Source organism: Psammomys obesus, unplaced genomic scaffold (genome assembly GCF_907164565.1).
Source record: "Psammomys obesus unplaced genomic scaffold, mPsaObe1.curated_primary_1811, whole genome shotgun sequence".
In the NCBI taxonomy this organism is placed as follows: Eukaryota; Metazoa; Chordata; class Mammalia; order Rodentia; family Muridae; genus Psammomys; species Psammomys obesus.
This window is the reverse complement of record NW_026585644.1, coordinates 9,581,592-9,601,553: the sequence shown is the minus strand read 5'-3', so window position 1 is coordinate 9,601,553 and position 19,962 is coordinate 9,581,592. Positions and strand designations below refer to the sequence as shown.

Sequence of the window (19,962 nt, the reverse complement as noted above, 5' to 3'; positions counted from 1 at the left end):
TCTCTCTCTTTTTTCCCCTACAGGCCCTTGCATATACATTATGGCTTCTAGCTTAGCGTTTTTATGGGATTCCTGAGTGTGTGAATGAGGGGGTCTCTGCATCTGGATCTCTTTCTTGTGCCTTGTCTTGGGTTGTTTTCTTTCTGTTTGCTTGTTTTGTCCTATTCCAACACATTAGTTTTTATTTTATCTTATCACATTATATTTTATTATTATCCCATAGAAGACTGTTTTCTAATGAGACACAGAAGGCGTGGTAGATCTGGACAGGAGGGAAAGTGGGGAGGAACTGGGAGGAATATATTATGCCAGGAAAAAAAAAAACAACAACAACACATTTTCAATAAAGGAAAAAAAATCACTCTGAAATAAAATAAAAAGTGCATTTTCTTCAAGCAAACCACCCTGTTTCTATAAAAGCAATAAACAGTGTGTACTGTGAAAACACTGCCATTTGCAAGTGCTGCCGTCTTAGCTTGGAGTCACTGTGTTCCCAGCAGTGCTCGTTGGTTTGGTGGGTTGGGGTGAGTACCTGCTGCATGTGCAGCGTCTCTTCGTGCCCAGCGGTGGCGTGAACACGTTGCGGGGCCATGTCTGTTGCTGTCCAGTGGAGGTGTGAACATACGACACATGCTCTATCTGTTTGTGGCCGATGCATGTTCAGAACAAAGACTGCAGTACAGTCCTACAGTTCCACTTCACCAAACTTTGCAAGAAAAACCTAGGGTTACTAGGTATTAGATTGGGAATAAATGTCAGGTGGTAGATCCAGAAACCCTTTAGTATTGCCAAGTTTCCCAGGCCCCATGCGTTCACTTATACACAACACATACAGGTCACAGCCTAAGGGCTAAGAAGGTAGGATATTAAATTCCTACCTTATATAAGAGGAATTGGTGGACATACATGACTTTAAAGCACAGAGCACAAAGCCAGCCGCGACAATGGGAACAATCACCAATAGTCTATTATGGCAAGATGCAACACCTGCCTCCCCTTTCTGAAATCCTTGACTCTGTCGCTTCCTCTAACCAGGTTTTTGCTTAAAGCTTCTTAGCCAAACTGAGACAGTGAATATTCCTTGACTGTTTGAGCTTAGGAATAGAGAATACATGGGAATATATTCATATGGCTTTTTGTTATTTATTTATTGAATTTATATCCCAATCGTAGCCCTCCTCACTCCTCTCCCCTGGTCCTACCCTTCTTCCCCTTCCTCTTGTCCCCCTTCCCCCCCTCAGAAAAGGGAAGCAGCCCCACCTTCCCATGCCAGCATATCAAGACATATCAACATGGAGCACTTCCTCTACCATAGTGGTCTGGCAAGGCAGCCTGGCCAGGGGGAAATGATTGAAAAGCATGTAAGACAGTCCTTGTTAGAGACAGCCCCCACTCCCCTTACTAGGAAACCCTCATGAAGACCAAGCTGTCCATTGGGTACATATGTGTAGGGAGCCTAGGTCCAGTCCATCCATGGCTCTTGGTTGGAGCTTCAGTCTCCTCAAGCCCCCTGGGCCCAGGTTAGTTGGCTCTGTTGTTATTTTTAAGTAAATGTTTTTCTCAGCTAGAAGCCTAAAATCAATATGAAGAAAATAGGTCCTATAAAATGAATGGACTGCCTTGCATCATTCCCTAAGGTAAGATATCACAGCCTACATAGATGCGCCAAATATTCGGACTGGAATATTGTTAGCACCTGTGAAACTTTGAGGGCCAAGGCCATGTTATCGACTGCCTCCTTGCTGAACAGCTTAGTACCCTTTGATTTGCCACCAGATGGGTGCCAACAGAATACTTTGATTCCTAAATACTTCCTTGACTGGATTATAATACTATAAAATTAGGTCCTTTTTTTTTTACATAATTCCTTTAAAAAAATCAAATTATTATCACATTCTGTTCACCCAAACCATGAATCTTTTGTGGAGCTTACATTTATTCCATTTTTCTAAGACAATTTTCGCACTAAAAATATTTTATGGAAAATTTGAAAATTCAGGTGGGAACCTTGATAAATACCTGTATTTTTAATCTGTTGTATGCCATCAGCACAAAAAAAAAATCTATCATTCTTCTTTAATGAATCAATATTTCCATCTACAAATTTGAATTAGTTCTTTAAGGAGCATTTGGCCATTGTGGAAACAATATTTTCTTAAAGAAGAAAGTAAAGTAGCCAGAACGTTCAAAGACTATTCCTATTTTCTGATTGTATGCAGTCACCACACATCTGAAAATGAGATGTTTAAGCTAAATTAATTTTTAAAAGTCACAAATTGATTGATGAATCCCTGTAAAAATATGATACCTTAATATATCATGTATATATAAATATTAGATAAACAGTACAAGCATGCATGTTAATAAGACATATGTATAAATGTAAATGAACATAGTCATATGTATAAATATTGCATATATGTGTATGTATTAACTCATATGTATGTATGGTGTGTATGCTTATTAATATATACATTAATAAATGCTGTGCATATATATTAATTTAAACCTATGTTTAAACAGTTTGTGTGTGCATAAACTACAAGGTACATCTGCAAATTGTGTGTATATATATGTATATTAACACATGTAAGTGAATAGGTAGGTAGATTAACAGGGACACAATTATGAAAAGTATGTGTGCATACATTAATATCACTACACATCAATATAAAAATATGTGTGAATATTGATGTGTACATATTTATAAACGATGCATGTATGAATGTATACTAACATGTACATGTGTGTCAGTGGTGTGTGCACGCATGCATAGTAACAGACGCGTACAATGGTGTATGTGTGTGTGTTTGCATATAATTGTAGCACTTAGAGTGAGTCTTTGAATTCTGTGTGCTCATGGTCAAAAAGGGTTTGGAGACATTCAAACCCAGTAGCACTGTCTGCCGAGGTCCCCTTGTGCCTTCTTGCTGGGAGTGCTCATCCTCATGGGCCAAGACCTTGGCTTCCTCACTGCATGCTGCCTGACCTTCCATCTCCCCATTCCTGGCTCCCAAGCTCCTACGCCCTGTATGCTTCCTCATCCAAACTATGGACAACCGATTAAAAATATTTTTAAAGAAAGAATTTGAAGGTTGTTTACTTTCTCAGAAACGTAAAAATGGATGGATTACCTTCAAACTAAAACATCATATGGTTACCAAGAGAATAAAGAAACAAAATTGTAATGTGTTCAAAAATTCCTATTTTAAGATTACAACTTTACACTAAGAGAAGGGAATAGAAGTTTTCTCCCATAGAGACAAAAGCTAAAAAGAATGTTGAATTTAAAGTTATAAAGAAAAAAAATCTATTATTCATTTTCTTACTCTTAATTAAAACTAATTCACTTTACTGTCTCTCTATGTTAAAATTGGCCATAGCTCTAATTACAGAGAACGCCTTCTCAGAAGGCGGGGTGGCTAACTCAGTCGACATCTGAGGGAGGCTTTTGCTATGAAAACCACTTGTAAAGCATAGGAAAACGCAGCTTCTAATGAGCTGCAATCACATCACTTTTTTCCCCCAGACTGCGTCACTTACGTGGTACACCACTAGCCACAGTGTGCACTTACATTTCCTGATGAAAGATAAACCCCGAAAAGGAAATGTGCTAACACTTATATATGACACAGGTGTAATTAAGCAAATTCTATCTTCTGAAGAAAGCATAAAAATGTCAGATTTGCAGCATTTTATGTGGCAGAGGCCCTGTTTATATAAGGCAGTTTGTACGAGGTGGAAGGTGTATGCAGATGGTCACTAAACCCTTAGTCTCACAGAGGTAACACTGGGCCAATTATTTTTTTATGCTTCTGCCTATAAATATTATACTTTACCAATTTCTATGAAAAAAGACTCATAGTTGAGATCCATAAAGATTCCCTAATCAGCTTACATTGTTCAAGAGTATTAAAGTCTCCATTTTCACAAGAGGCGCATGAAATACACACTTTTATGATATATTGCGAGTATAGGAACTTATATCTCTCTGCCCTTGAACCACCTGCAAATTTTAATAGTCATGTATCACCAGGGCACCAGAAACTCATAAAGTTTAACCTGCCAATTAACAAGTAGGTAAAGTTCCAGCCCTGTGCCATAATTCGCTTGCTTCCTAGACATAGTCAGCAAAACTTAAAAAAAAAAAAAAAAAAATTCTTGAATTCCTTTATGCAAAGCAGTGGTGTTCCAGGATGGATACTTTAGCACACTGTAGGAAATTAGAGCTGATAATGCTGCTGGTAAGTATGTCCTTATGGAGAGTGTAGAGTTAACAAAAATGTGGAAGTCTAATTTGGACACAATCGTCTCTGTGAAGCCGCCCCTGAAGGGTTCCACGGGTAGTACAAGCTCTTCCTTCAGTTCTTGGAGCTGTGATGTGTGACTGTGGCGGCTTCTTTTCAGTGAGAACTTGCATCAGAAGCTGCAACTCTGTTAGGGTCACATGGAAATATCCAAATCCACACTCCCAAGGGTGGGGCCCATAAAAACAGCAATCTAATGAAACCAGCACAAGAAAGAAAAGGCTTTCTAATTATTTTCTGAAACAATGGTGATGTCTGCTGAGGACATTCCAATAGGGTGACCTCGGGGTAATAAGTTTCATAAATGGCCCATCAGTGTCAAGGCTCCTGGTCTCAGTCCCAGCCCAACTAGTCATACCAGGAATTACTGCCATGTTAAGAAGCCAGTTATTTTTTTTCCTGAACATACAGTACTAGGTGGAAATATTTTCTTTTCCCAGTGCTTCCTTTATATGAACTAGTCCCCAAGAGGGAATTAAAAGATTTATGACAGAAAGGTAGTGGACATATTTTTGTATGGTAACTGCTTTGGATATGGCAAAGAATGTCTAAATATCCATTTGCTCCTATCTTATTGACCAAAACTCTATACCTCAGTAACTATAGATTTTACATAAAAGAACAATGTGGGATCCATGTACCTTATAATCCCATGGGAAAAAAACCAATAAGATTGGGTCGTCAGTATTTACTTATTTTAATATAACTCATTTAGCGTCATATTTGTGGACTAATAATAATTTGTACACATCGACTGCCACGATTGTACCAAGTATAATTTCATTGTTTCTATACACATCGTCTCATTTAATCTCCCCAGTCATCCCATGCCACAGGAACTATAAAATTGATTTGCCCATGGAGGATTGAGCGGGGCCAGAAGTCAGGTGTGGTGGTTGATCTGGAGCACCATGTACTCATATTTTAGCTGTTTGCCCCTCAAGACTCTTACTGTTCTAGGAGCAAACCCTCACTTAACCAAAATGACGTTTGTAAACTTGCCTCCAAATTTTCCCTGATTGGTCAATAAAAAATGCCTACACCAGCAGGACAAAAACTGAGGTAGGGGGAGCTAAGTTTTTTGGGTTTGGAGGACAGAAGGATCAAGGGAGGGGGCTGGGAGACAGAGGAGACAGGAGAGAGGAGAGGACTTTCTCTGAGAATCCTGAGGTGGAGAGAAGCAACCCCAGATGGAAAACATTTGCAACTACTTGTAGGAATTACGATGGGAAGTAGCCCAGATAGGAATAATTAAAGCAAGTGGCATGGAATGTGGGGCTGGCAGATAACAAGGTAGCTTAGAGAGTTAGATTCTGCCCAGTTCCAGTGTATAGGTACATTAAAAATCTAACAGGTGCCTGTGTCTTTTATTGCTAAGCTAGCCGGTTAAATAGTAAATTCTGTAATAATCTATGGATTGATAGTAAATATTAATAGCATTTAGTACAACAAAAATCCACTCTGTTAGGTTGTAAATCATTTACTTTTTATGACTTTTTGTTCTCTGTATCCAATATATAATCCAATCTTAAAGTATCTCAACCCTACCTAAAGACAGAACCTAGACATCTAGACAGAAGGAAACCTATAACAGCTGGGATAGCAGCTTCCCCTTTCCTAATGGTCTCTGGAACACAGTTTGCACAGAATTGAAGACTGGTTTAGCAGCCTTACTACTGCACTATCAATGGACACATTCCAGTGCTTAAGCATTTACCTCATCTCATAAATGCTTTGACAACTTTCAAGGATCCTAAGGGCACATAATGCACTAAGGAACTATACAGACTGTGTCAGGGGATGGGCAGCAGGAGGACTTTATATCCAGAGTGTAGCCCCTCCCTCATCTCCTTCCAGTCCTTTCCTATCTTCCTCTTCCCCCTATGCCCATCTTCTATTTCTCAGAAAGGTGGGGCCCTCCTCCCCTACCCTCTGACTCCAGCCTATCAAGTCTCATTAGGACTCCCTGGATCCTCTTCCTCTGAGGCCTGGGAATGCCCCACCACCAGGGGGAGGTGATCAAAGAGCAAGCAAAGGAGTCCATGTCAGAGGCAATCCCTGCTCCCCATACTAGGGCACCCACATGGAGACTGAGCTGCCTATACTGCAATCCACAGACGTAAAGAAGCTAAACAACTAGGGAGGATGCTTAATTCTCATTCAGAAGGGAAATTAGAATAGACACCACAAGTGATTGAAGAGAGGGAACAGGATGGGAGACTAGCATAAATATCCTCTGAAACACTCCACCCAGCAGGGGATGGAAGCAGATGCTGAGATTCAGGGCATAACTTTTGGCAGAACTCAGGGAGTCATAGGAAAGAGTGGGCAAATAGAAGGACCCAGAATGGACGGGAGCTCCAAAAGAAGACAAAGAAAGCCAACCAATCTGGGCCCATAGGGTCCTACAGAGACTGATGCACCAACCAAAGGACCTAGACCCCCTGCTCAGACGTAGCCAATAGGATTACCAGTATTTTAAAGAAAGTTATCTTAAGAATATTTCCTAAATCTTTAGGTACCATCATTGTTTTGCTTTCCTATTTTAAAACTTATTTGCAACCAGCAAATGTCTGAGGAAGTAGCTCTTCTGAAAACAGCAATAGATAGGTTTCACCGAGCAAGCCTTGATGTGGAAAGGTAAGTGGTTTGGATTCTCTCGTAGCAAGGTAGTAAGCTTCTAAATACCTGAGCTTGACCCAGCTGAAAGAATAGAATATGGAAGCCATCCTCACTCAGTTCACTCAATGCAACGGCTCTTCTGTTTGCTCACTATACCTGAAGTTAAAGCGCTGAAGAAGAAAATGCTTCCGTTCAGGAGTTACCTTTGAAGGTGAGATTACATTACTGTGGAAATCATAAATGAACAATTATTGCTAGCAATTTTGCCATATGTCTTTCTTTACTTTTTCTCACACAAAAATTTGTTCTGCAATTTAAATTTTTTCTTACTTTTTTTCAGGCCTAAAAATTCCATTAATGTTCCAGGAAGATAGCCACAGAAACTGGATATTGTATTTCCAAAAAGACAGCTAGAGATGCCAGTGTGGGGAGAAAAGGAAAGAGAAAGGATATCATGTGTATTCTATTTGCCCTTTGAGAAGTAAGAATGTGAAAACAAAAGAGGTACGGCTGAGGGAAGATATCTATGGAAAGATCCCAAACTGGAATCAATGGTGACAATTAAACATGGCAGAAGAGGAGCTGGCAACTGCAAGCACGCTGATGTATGGGTAGGTAAGGATGAGGGTGAGGCAGCTATTTCAGAGAGCTGGAAAGTTGCAGGGTCTGACCTTCTCTGAGCCCCTCTCTTTGGCACCTTCACTCCAAGCAGGCAAAGCAGAGCACAATTAAGTCAACACTGTTAGCGATGGCAGTGTGCTCCTGCCCAGGGGATGTATATAATACATGTGTGAGTCTCATGATAGAAGGAAAGATGGGAAATAGATAGGGTGGAAGCAGTTTAAATGAATTATTATTATTAATTATTATTATTATTATTATTATTATTATTATTATTATTATTGATGAAATCATAAGATATTACTTGTAAACCTGTAATCATGATGACTTTTTACCAGGAAACTCACTGAATTTCATGACTCTTTTGGATATGTTTCTGACTGAAATAAGATTACAAATTTATCCAGATCTTACTATGTAAGTACATACCTTACACCACTTATACCTTTGAGTGGGACATTTAAGTGTGTGTGTGTATATATACGCTCAATATCGTTCACTGCTCCAAACTCGTAAATAAAAACATTTTCTATCCACTTCTCAAAGTGCAATCATATGTACAGTAAGAATGGAAATATAAACATGTTTCCCAAAGCCACTAATTTACTATGAAGCGACAACTTTGAGGAGCGACCCTGTTGACTCACAGCCATGCAATCCTCTGATTACGTTTGCCTAAGCCACAAGCCAGCATTTTACATAATCACTCTGTTTAAAACATCAGATTTCCTGTGGATGTTTTTAGACTTGCTATGTGACCCTGAATTTTCCCTCTGACAGTTAAAATAATATGTAGAACATTTTTTTTACTATATTCTTAGAAGAGCGGCTTTACAAAGGAGAACATGGAATAGCCTATCTGTGGATTATGGGATGTACAAAATACAGCTCACGAAGCAGAAATACAAAATGCTAAACAGCTTGCTATGTCTAGATTCATTGTGTCTATCACTACAGCAGGAGAGGGTGAAACACATCATTCTGCTCGTGGATCTGAAAGCGTCCGATGGCATTCCAGGGTGGCCAGAGAAAAGGTGATTTAAAGCCCTTGTTCTTGTGTTCAAAACTCTTCACTTACTAGTTCTTCTCCACTCCAGCTCATCCTTCACCCAACATAATCTGAAGTTTTGTGCTGAGAAGCCAAAGTTTCTCTGCTCACCATGTTATCCTGTGATTTTCTAATACTGTGATTTTCTTCCCACTCTTTTTTTTAGCCCATACTCTTCTTTGACCTTCTTGGGATTCATTTCAACTTCCAGCATTTACTTGTCCTTTTGTCTAAGCAATGTTGTCTGTTCTCCTATCTCTCTGCTTACTCAAGTATTTTCCACCCCCCACATCCCCTCTTCATACCATCTGCATTCTACTTCCTCTAAAGTCCACACTCAGTGTCCCCATATTGGGCTCATGGTATCCTTGTTTGCTTCCAGGGTTAATGAGCAGTACAAAACAACCCGAAGAATAAAAGATTTATTTCATCTTTCACTCCACAGTTCATCAAGGGAGTCAAGACATGAAACTAGAGGCAGAAACTCAAGCAGAGACCATGAGGAACACTGCTTCCTGGCTTTGCTCTCCATAGCTTACTCAGCCTGCTTACTTATCTATCTATCTATCTATCTATCTATCTATCTATCTATCTATCTATCTATCTATCTATTTATAATTAAATTTATTTTTTACATCAATTATATTTTATTCGCTTGGCATCCCAGCTATAGCCCCCTCCCTCATTCCCTCCCAGTCGCACCCTCCCTCCCTCATCTCCTCCCATGGCCCTCTTTAAGTCCACCGATGAGAGGGGGACCTCCCCTATTAGTCTGCTTTTTTATGCAGCCAAGAACCATCTCTCCCAGGGCTAGTTTCCACAGTCGGCAGAGCCACATCAATTATTAATGAAGAACATGCCCCACAGACATGCTCATAGCCCTAACTCCTCAGCTGAGGTACCTCCTCCAGAGTGACTCTAGTTTGTGTCAAGTTTATAAAAACTAACCAGCATATATAGCTTCTACAGGAACTCTAAGGTAAACACACAAGTCTAAAGATCTAAAGCTACCATTTATGTAGAGAGGAGAAGATGCAATATTTGTCTTTCTGGACCCAGGTTACCTCACTCACTATGATTATTTACAGTTCCATCCATTTACTGACAAATTTCATAGTTCTTTTCAGCTGAATAAAATTCAATTGTGTAAATGTACTACATTTTTATTATTTATTCACTAACTGGTAGTTATCTAGGCTGGTTCCATTTCCTAATTGTTGTGAAAAAAGCAGCAATGAATACAGATGAGTTAATATCTCTGCAGGAACATACAGAGCCATTTAGGTATATGCCCATAAGTGGTAAAGCTGGACCACATGGTACCACGATTTATAGCATTATGAGGAACATCCTCATTGATTTCCATAGTGGCTGTATCGACTGGCATTCTCACCAATGGTGAATGAGGGTTCCCCTTTCTCCACATCCTCACCAGAACTTGTTGTAATTTGTTTTCTTGGTTTTAGCCATTCTCACTAGGGGGAGACTGCTCCAGAGGATGGCCGTAAACCCATGCATATACGGGAAGTACTAATTAAACTCAATAGATTGAAAGAAAAAAAAAAGAATGCATAAATTTTGGAGGGAGATGTAGTTGGTAGGTTTGGAAGGAAAGGCAGGGAAAGAATTTGGGATGTAAATATCAAAACACATTGTGTATAAATAGGATAGTCTCTGTGAATAAATACAAAATATTTAGAAGTGAAACTGTCTTTCAACTTGCCATTCTTAATAGGTTTCTGTCCAGAATAATTTGAGTCTGTTTTGTTATGTCTGCTTCGTTCCATCGATATAACTGGTTTACCTGTAGTATTTTTGACTAGATGCAAGACTCTTAAGAATCAAAGAATGGGGAAGTTTTGCTTTTCTCTGGAATCTATTCCTTCTTTATCATAACATTTAGTGAAACCTTGGGCTTAATGAATACAAGATATTTCATTTCTCAGGGGAACATTTGACAAGTTGATGAGGCAATAATTAGAAAAATATGTAAACAGTATATAAGTTATTACTTGAAGCCCTAAGATTGTTTTCCAGTGCTATCACCAGCACTCTGTTATATCCTGACTATCACCTATAATATGGGTAAGGACTTGAGCTCATCCTCTCAATCAATTCATCAATCAAAACATCAATAATTAAGGCTAACATTAAAATACTAAGACAATAAGGACAGTATTTAAGGCTCAAATCCCCCAGGTTAGAGGGGACTTTCATAAAGTAGAGCCCCCAGTCCCTAGTAGAGCTTCTCCTCCCTCTTCTTCCTTGTTGTGTCTCCACATAGTTAGAAATAGGTCCTAGAATTGTGCAACTGATAAAATGTAACAGTAGTCCTTAGGAGACAGGCACAGCACAGGAGAAGGTGATTTTCAGTGAGTTTCACAGAGCCCTGGGGTAAATTAAGTCATTTTGTTTCCTATCAGCCTATTACTGCAAAACTTGCACACCCTAAATACATAACACTTCACACAAATGCAATTTTATATGGGTTTTCAAGAAGTATGGCTTTGATATGTTCCATAATGCCCTTGCTGTGTGTCTTCCAAGACTCTAGAAAGAAAATATTATTTTAAAAGTTCCCTATAATTTTCATACCACAACTAAGGTAGGTGAGCCTAGCTTTATGTAAATTTCAAGTTGGATATAACCAGATGAAGTTTCACCTGACATGCTTAGAAATATTCCAGACTTTAAATTTTGCTTTCATGTTTTAGAATATTTGCATACTGAGATAACTTGAGGATGAAGCCCATATCTAAACATGAAATTCATTTGTATTGCCAATGTAGCTTATACACAAAGCCTGAAGGTGATTTATTTGATATTTTAGTGCACCTGCATTCTGACTACAGGTATCAGATTTTCTACATTTGAACCCCTGTTGGCATTGATTGGATTTTGGATTTTGCAGCATTTTGGATTACAGATGGTCTGTCTGAAGATGCTCAGTTGGAGCTGTGGTTTTTTTTCAATACCTGATAACTTGTCCTATACATTCATACACTGCTATATTAGCGAACAGCTCGACTGCTACAGGAAAAAAGAATACCTAGAAGGAAATTAGTTTTGCAAAATGCAGACTTTATTTGTAAAACCCAGTTTTAGTTTGTGAAGAGAATCGTCAGCTATGACCGTGGTTACCCTTCCAGGCCCCAAATGAATTGCTTCCATTGTATTTCTTTCTCACCAGTGAGTGGAGCCTTTGTGCAACTCCATCTTTGCAACTTGACTCATAATTTCCATCTCAGATCTTATCAGCACTCTCCATTTTTCCTGTCACTTGTAGGCATCCTCTCCCATGCCTGCTTCTCTCTTGCGACTCTTACAGTTGCTATTCACAGTTCCTGGACACTTGTTCAGAGAACTATCACCTGTCTGACTTTGCATGAAAGCTAAATAGTCCTCTGAGGGGAGGGAATGTTTTCAATCCACAGCTTCCCCAGCACCACAGTTTTGTGTTTCTACATCCCTCCTTAATATCCATCCCCCGGGTCAGAAACAGGGTATGTCCCCTTGTCCATTGCTACCCTAACTAAAAACACAGTTTATGGAGCCGAAGTACATGGGTGATTTTATATATGTCTAACTGGGGAATGCAAAAGTTCCTTGCACATCTATACAATGCAAGTCTTAGCCTCTTAAAAATAAAGCCGAAATAGAAAGAGGAAGAAAAAAAGTCCTTTGGCTATTTTCCCTCAAAGACCTTACAATTGTAGCCCACTTCAATTTCATCTAGGACAAGGGTTCAAGGTTGGGTATTCTTCCTTCCATCTTATGTCATCCCCATTTCTCGAAGCTCAACTATCAACTTTCCAAATTTTATAGGGTATTCTTTGGAGCTCTGAACAGAACAAAGCATCTGTGACAATGCCTGGACACCTTTTATAAAGACAGTAAGAAGATATCCTGTTACCAGTGGCCTGTACCCTTCCATGTACACAGTCACCTTCTCCATCTTTGCACTTATCTGAGGATGTAAAGAAAGACATGTCTTTGTGCTGGCCGGGAGCAGAGCAGCCGGCTACCCAGATGCTCTGGCCCTTTACGCAGCCCTGCCCCCAGATTCTTTCCAGGAGCTTGGTTTATGAACATAGTGAAGAAAGAGGTGGCAGAGTGTGACAATTCTGTTTTGCTCTGCAAGACATCCAGCAAGCACACTGCCAAAACCTCAAGGGAAGATACCTGCGTTTTCAGGATTGAAATGTTCTCCTAATTCTCCTTGGGGTTGGGACTTGCTAGGGAGTGTACATGTGCCTGAAAGACACACGTTCTCCCTGTTGCTATGATATGCATTACCTCACTCACACTTATCCCACCGAGGCACCCTTGTCAACAACAAATGGAAGCTAAATTTTTATTGTGTTTTAAACAATGAGTATCATTTGTATCAAAAATTTGAAGTCTAAATTTAGCCAGAAATCTCCGTATGTTTTAGCTTCTCGCGTCTCAGAAGGTTCTGTTGTACTAGAAATGAACAAGAAAAAAAAAGCACTTCACAGTCTCCTCTTTGTGCTACTGGGGATTATGCTGTCCCTTGTATATTTGGTCCAGAAGGGGTTTTCAGTGTCCCCATATTGTTTGATTCAGTACCACCTGATAAAAAGCTTATAGAAATTAGCTTTGCCACACACCACTGACCCACGGAGTCATTTTTCAGCTTCATGAACAAGTCCAAAGAAGAGGAAATTATTTTTTATTAACCAGGTACTAAAATGTAAAGCCTTTTATAAGGGTTGCTCACTTCTCCCCACCAAGAACAGTGGGCAAAGGAAAACAAATCCAACTGTAATAACTTTGCCCATAGGCAGTTTTATTAAAATCTATAAGGTGAAATTTTTAATACAATCAAATCATCATAAAATATGTTAGGCATTTATGGTAAATACAACCATTATTGTACACCTTTCCCTGTGACACCACCCCTGGGAGAAAGGGATTTGTATGTTTCAGAAATGAGCCTTTTGTAAGGTGCATTTGGGCTCCTCTAGCTGAGGTCAAGTTGCATTTTCCATTATAAACCTGTTTCCAGGGGTTTATTGCCATGTCATAAAAACCTGCTTGGGGCTGAATGTAGCAGAGAGTCTTAGATCAGCAGCGTGTTCTCTGCAAAAATGTATCACGATTGGGTAAACAGTTTAGTGACATTTAAGTAACACAATTATGACCGAAACAGATCTCGAAGTCTAGTAAGCTAACCCATGTCACATATTTTGTGAAGCCAAGACCCACACCTACAGTCCTATATCCTCACATGAGGAACCTAAGGATCTATAAAGTCCACCAATATTTCTAGGCAAAGAATCTGAACAATAGGTTGAGTTAAAAAAAAATAAAAGAGGGAAATGCTAGTCTCAGGGTAACACTTTCTGAGGTTTAAAGGCAAGTGTTTTCCAAAATAAAATCTTTTATCATTGTTTATGCTGAAAATTCCATCCTTTCTTCATGGGAAGTACAAATATAAGTCTGAATCAACAAAGAAAAACTGGCCAGGAGTCATTATTATAAAATGGTAACCTGTGTCATGTTTCATGGAGCACTGTTGTGAACAGATTTTGCTTACGTTGAAATATTATATGTAGAAAGAAGTGCTTTAAAGCAGCTTGAGAAAAGAGCTGTAAACTGAAGTAACCTGCGGATGTCCTCCTTGATTGGACTTACGAATGAAATGAGCCAATCTGGAATTTTCCTTTATAATAAACCTGCAATTTGAGATGTTTGTTGTAGTCTTGGAAACCCAATCAGGGACCCACAGCCAATTTCAGGCTCCTCAATGTATGAGGTGAAACTCTGTCTAGGATCCCTCCCAGGCCCCACTTAGTTCTTTTGCCAGTTAAAATTCCAAATATTTAGCATGCTTTAATGCACTGAATAAGCATAATTATCACCACTAATCAGACACCTCAATATGTTTTATTTTAAGATTTAATTTGGGGGCTGGGGAGATGGCTCTATGGCTAAAGGCACTTGCTGCTAGTGCACTGGGCTGCGTCCAGTTTCCATCATCTGTATTGGATTCCCCACAACTACCTTTAACTCCAGTTCCGAGTTGCCTTCCTATGTTCTCCATAGCACTTTCAGGCATTGTGAGGGGTGTGTGTGTGTGTGTGTGTGTGTGTGTGTGTGTGTGTGAGTTTTCATATATCTCCATCTCTGGAGTGTAAATTCTGCGTAAGTGTGGACTTTGTGTTTCTTAGCAGTGCCACAGCCTGCGAATCGCCTGGCACATAGTGTAGTAAAAACAAGGAAACAATCAAGGGAAGGCAGTGGGAGAGAAGGGAAAAATGAAGAGAAGGGAACAGTGAGCGAGACAGACAGGAGAGGGAGATGACAGAGGAAAGGCAGGAAGAGAGATGTTGAGAGAAATGGTGAACAACGACTGAAACAAACAGGGCACACTACTCTGAAATCCGCCCTAAATTTTCCTTTATTGAACCAACGACGCCGAGCTTTAAATTAGCAGATGTCCATCTACTGTCCAAAAAAAAAAAAAACTTCACTGAGACACATGCCTGAATAGAAACAAAAATAGTTCACATTAAACTCTAAGCACTCCCTGAACTCCACTCGCCACAATAACTATTGTTCCAAGAATTGCTCCTAGCAGCCTGTAGGAAATTTTCACTGAAATTATTTCCTATGGCCAAGCAAACGGAGGCCAGAGCAATTTCACATGAAAGAAGAAAGCAAGAAATGCTCCACAAGCTCTTGGCATCGCTCTTTCTACTCTGCACTCTAAGCAAGAATTTACTCCAAAGGCTTTGGTCCAGAGTCCTGAACACCCAATGTTACCTCACCCTTTCTTTAAACAACCTAATTTTCAGCTCAGGGGTATTTCAGAGATTGGAAGATTAGCAAAACAGAATAAACAGCACTCCTGAAATGAGCCCTTAGCAGTGTGCCATTTTTATTCAAGTCTCTGTCTTCTTCGTCACCATTCAGGCCTCATGCTGCTTCTGGAAAAGTCACTGAACCTACAGCCAAAATCATTCCTGCTAAGCAGCAGTTTTCTAATTCTAATTTTCATCAGTTCCACATTTCATTCCTTGTGTGGTATACTATTATGGATTTTCCTGTTATAATTCACCCTGTCCTTGTGTTATTTCTTTAAAGCTCAACCACCGTTAGGTTTTTGTGTCATCTCGAGGCAATATTAAAAATAAAAAAAAAATAAAATAAACTTATCTGCCATTTTTTCATATTGTTATTTTAGTGTTTTTCTAAGTGGTTATCATGTTCAGTCCCATTTCTAATAATGGCTTTTGTGCCTTTGACTTTTTAAATGAATCTTGGCAGGATTGGGTACTTTGTTAATCTCTTCAATTACTCTGCCAATCATATCCAAAGCTATATTCACCATTAATTTTGGGGCGGGCTTTTCAACCTTGTAGTGAGCTGTTATGTCCAAACCCAACAATTATACCAGGTTAGAAGGAATGTATATTCAGTGCTTGCCTGGTCATCATCTTGTTCTTTCCAGGCTAAAATATATCCAGCTGAGACCCTGTGGAGTAAGAAGTTAGACACCAGGTTCTTTATAAGAAGAAACGTACAGAGACACTCCTGCTAATGAGGCAGAATCACAAGTGTCGAAAACAAAGTGACAAAGAGTCTGACACAGAGCACGATGTCATTCGGACCGTAGGCATCAGAGAAGGTGATGTATGAGTACGCGGCTTAAGGTATGAATAATTAATTATGATGGCATTAGTGTCCATCTGCCATGTACTGGTATATGTTTTACCAAGACCTGCATGACACAAAGAACATGAATGGGGGTGGGGCGAGAAGGAGCAGAAAGGAGAAGATTGGAATCGAGTTGTAGATATTCACAGCAGCACATTCGCACCTCATCACAACACCCCCAGCATGCCAGGGGGTCCACAGTCAAGGCAGATCATAGTTCACCACCGGCATAGTTTATAAGTTGGGGTTCTGAAATCTGAGTGCAAATCCTTGCAACTCCAAAAGCCATTCTTTATTCACAGCATTTGGCTTTAAAGCAAATGCTCTAAAGCATATACGTTTAGTCATGAGAATAAGAAAGTCACTTGATTTAGAAGGAAAAGTCTGAGCCAATGTAAAGATGTGAAAATGGCAAGGTACACAGATGTCCACATTTGTCGTCTACTAGGGACCAGCTCCACGCCAGCTGTGCTCTGGCTACTCACATGTATAAAATCCTGGCATACTGAAAGCAAACCCACATGGTTAAAGACACCTACTGCCTGCACTTGACTAGTTGAAGAGGCGACAGGTTAAGAAATGTGCCCAAGGTGATGCATGAAGTTGGTGTCAGGCATTGGGTTTTAGTCAAACAGTACCGCACAGGACTGCTTTGGTCCACTGGTAAGGACGTTACAAGTGCAGAACAATCTGGAAGCTCCTAGAAATAACTAAGTGTAGCCCACTGTTTTCAAGTGCGGCTTCTGGAGAGCTCAATGTTGAGAGTATTATTGTGGTCTGGGAGTAAAAATATTACACCACCAATCAGTGAGAAGCGAACCTGGATAAACAGTTCTAATTGTGGCAGGACCGTCTGGAAATTTTTAAATGGATCATTATCCAGTTGTAGATTATTAAGACCAGAACACAGGACAAAGGGCTTTCTCCTATTCTTTGACCAAGAATTGTGGTTTCTAAGATCTTATTTTTAATCTTAATTATATGTATGCATATATCCATGTGCTTGTAAGCACAGGTGTCCTCAAAGGCCAGAGGCATAGGATCCCTGGAGCTGGAGTCACAGGGGGCTGTGAGTGGCCCCATGTAAAGGCTGGGAAGTGAATTCAAATCCTCTGTTAGACGCTAAGCCTGCTTACCAACCCCTTTAAACGCTTTAAGATAGCCAACCTTAAAGATCAAATTTTATTAACTCCATCTCTTTTATTTTTAAAAAGCTGAAGTAGTTGTGTCTTTCACACTACCATGTCACTTTAGTGACAAGATCATATTGCCTTTTTCATCTTTTAGTCCATTATTATGTAATCATTAGGTCCATTTGGCTATAAGGTACTTGCTTCCTTGGTTTTGCATATCTCTAACATACAGAAATTTTTTCCCATCATGCTATGGCCAACAAAAGTTTTTCTCCTCTGCCATATAGGCCTCTGCCTCCCTTAGGGTGAGGCTGAATATGAGTCCTCTCCAGTGGACTGTGGGCAGCAGTAATACCTGCCATTCCATATCCTCCATGCAAAGTGACCTGGTACTCCTCCAGACACTGTCTTCCTCTGGGAACATGATGTTGACATCCTGGGCCATTTTGTGGGTTTTTTTCTTTTAATTTATTTTTTAATAATTAACTCACCTGGTCCCTCTCTCCTTTTCTCTCCCCTCCATCCTCATTCCCTAGTTCTCAGAAATGGAGAGCCCTCCTCCACTATCATCTGAGCCCAGCCCAGTCTCATCAGGACTAGGTGCATCCTCTTCCTCTGTGGCCTGGTAAGGGTCCTGCACCAGGCAGAAGTGATCAAAGACCTGCCAACAGTATCTATGTCAGAGACAGCCCCTGTTCCCCTTACTAGAGAACCTACATAGAAACTGAACTGCCTATGGGCTACATCTGATCAGGGGGTCTAGGTCCTCTCCATGCATGGTCCTTAGTTGGTACATCAGTCTCTGCAGAACATCCTAAGTACAGATTTTTTGGCTCTGTTGGTCTTCTTATAGAGCTCCTCTCCCCTCCAGGTCCCTCTATTCTCTCATTCTTTCCTACGACTCCCCTGCGCTCTACCCAAAGTTTGGCTATAATTCTTAGCATCTGCTTCGATCCCCTGCTTGGTAGAGTCTTTCAGAGTATCTATGTTAGGCTCCAATCTTGTCCCCTCTCTTCAACCCCTTCTGGTGCCTATTCTATTCACCCTTCTGAATGAGAGTTAAGCATCCTCCTTAGGGTTTTCCTTGTTATTTAGCTTCTTTAGTTCTGTGGATTGTATATAGTTATCCTATATTATATGGCTAATAGCTCCTTATAAGTCATGTTTAAAGTCTTGAAGAGATCAGAGGTACAAAGCACATACCTAAACATAGTAAAGACAACATGCAGCAAGTCTATAGCCAACATTAAACTAAATAGTGAGAAACTTAATTCCACTGAAATTGGTGACAAGACAAGGCTGACCACTCTTTCTGTATCTCTTCAATATAGTACTGGAAGTCCTAGTCAAAGCAATAAGACAACTAAAGGAGATCAAGGGAATACAAATCAGAAAGGAAGAAGTCAAAGTATCACTATTCACAGATGATATGATAGTATACATGCGTGACCCCAAAAATTCTACCATAGAACTCCTACAGCTCATAAACACCTTCAGCAAAGTGGTTAGATACAAAATTAACTCAAAATAAAATCAGTAGCCCTCTTCTATACAAAATACAAATGGGCTGAGAAAGAAATTAGAGAAACAACACCCTTCACAATAGCCACACACACACACACACACACACACACACACATACACACACACACATAAAGAATCTTGGCATAACCCTAACTGAGCTAGGAAAAGGCTTTTATGAAAAATACGTCAAGTCTCTGAAGAATGAAACTGAAGAAGATAATCAGAAGACGGAAAGATGTCCTATGCTCATAGATCGGTAGGACTGACATTCAGAAAATGGCCATCCTACCAAAAGCAATCTACAGATTCAATGCAACTTTCATCAAAATACCAACACAATTCCTTATAGACCAGGGCCACTTTGAAGGCCCATTCTGAAGACTTGCAAACTACCATCAAGATGTGTCCCCAAAGGCTAGAACAGAAATGAGCTGGTATGCTAGCCTCAATTCATATAGGACCTGCACTTTCATACAAATGAAAGAAAATATTTCACTGTGATGATCCACTGTCTAGTCTGTGTTCCATTGTCCCAGCCAACTCAGCTTAACCAAGAAATTCCACTGACAGTGTCAGATGGAGTGGGACTGCAAAAAAAGGCTCAGGTTATTTTTAATGCTGGTTGAGTGATCAGAAACTGGCAGCGAGAAAATGGACAAATGTAAAGCTGACAACCAATGGCAAAGGAAAACATTCCACATAACTGAAACCCCAAATTATTCAAAGGGCAATTTAAGTGCCTTGCCGCACTCCAGCCTCCAAGAAAGTACACGTAGGTCTATGCCACGCTCATGTACTGAGGCTCCTTCCTGCCCTTTACAAGGTGTGACATTAAAAATAGATGAATGCAGAGAAAATTTAAGTCATTTAACAAATGAGATATAAGGGCCTAAGACAAGTCCAGAAATATTGGAATTTGAGAACCCATACTTAATTCCCAAAGAGCAAAAACAAATAAAATTATAAAAGCTATAATAAATATAATATAATATAATATAATATAATATAATATAATATAATATAA

At 39.8% G+C, this 19,962-nt stretch overlaps 1 protein-coding gene across 1 annotated transcript in view; it reads right to left on the bottom strand.

The window, feature by feature from the left end:
* The window catches only part of Hdac9 (histone deacetylase 9), a 675,889-nt gene that overhangs the window by 559,086 nt on the left and 96,841 nt on the right, over window positions 1–19,962 (bottom strand). The gene's annotated exons all lie outside the window — the stretch shown is intronic.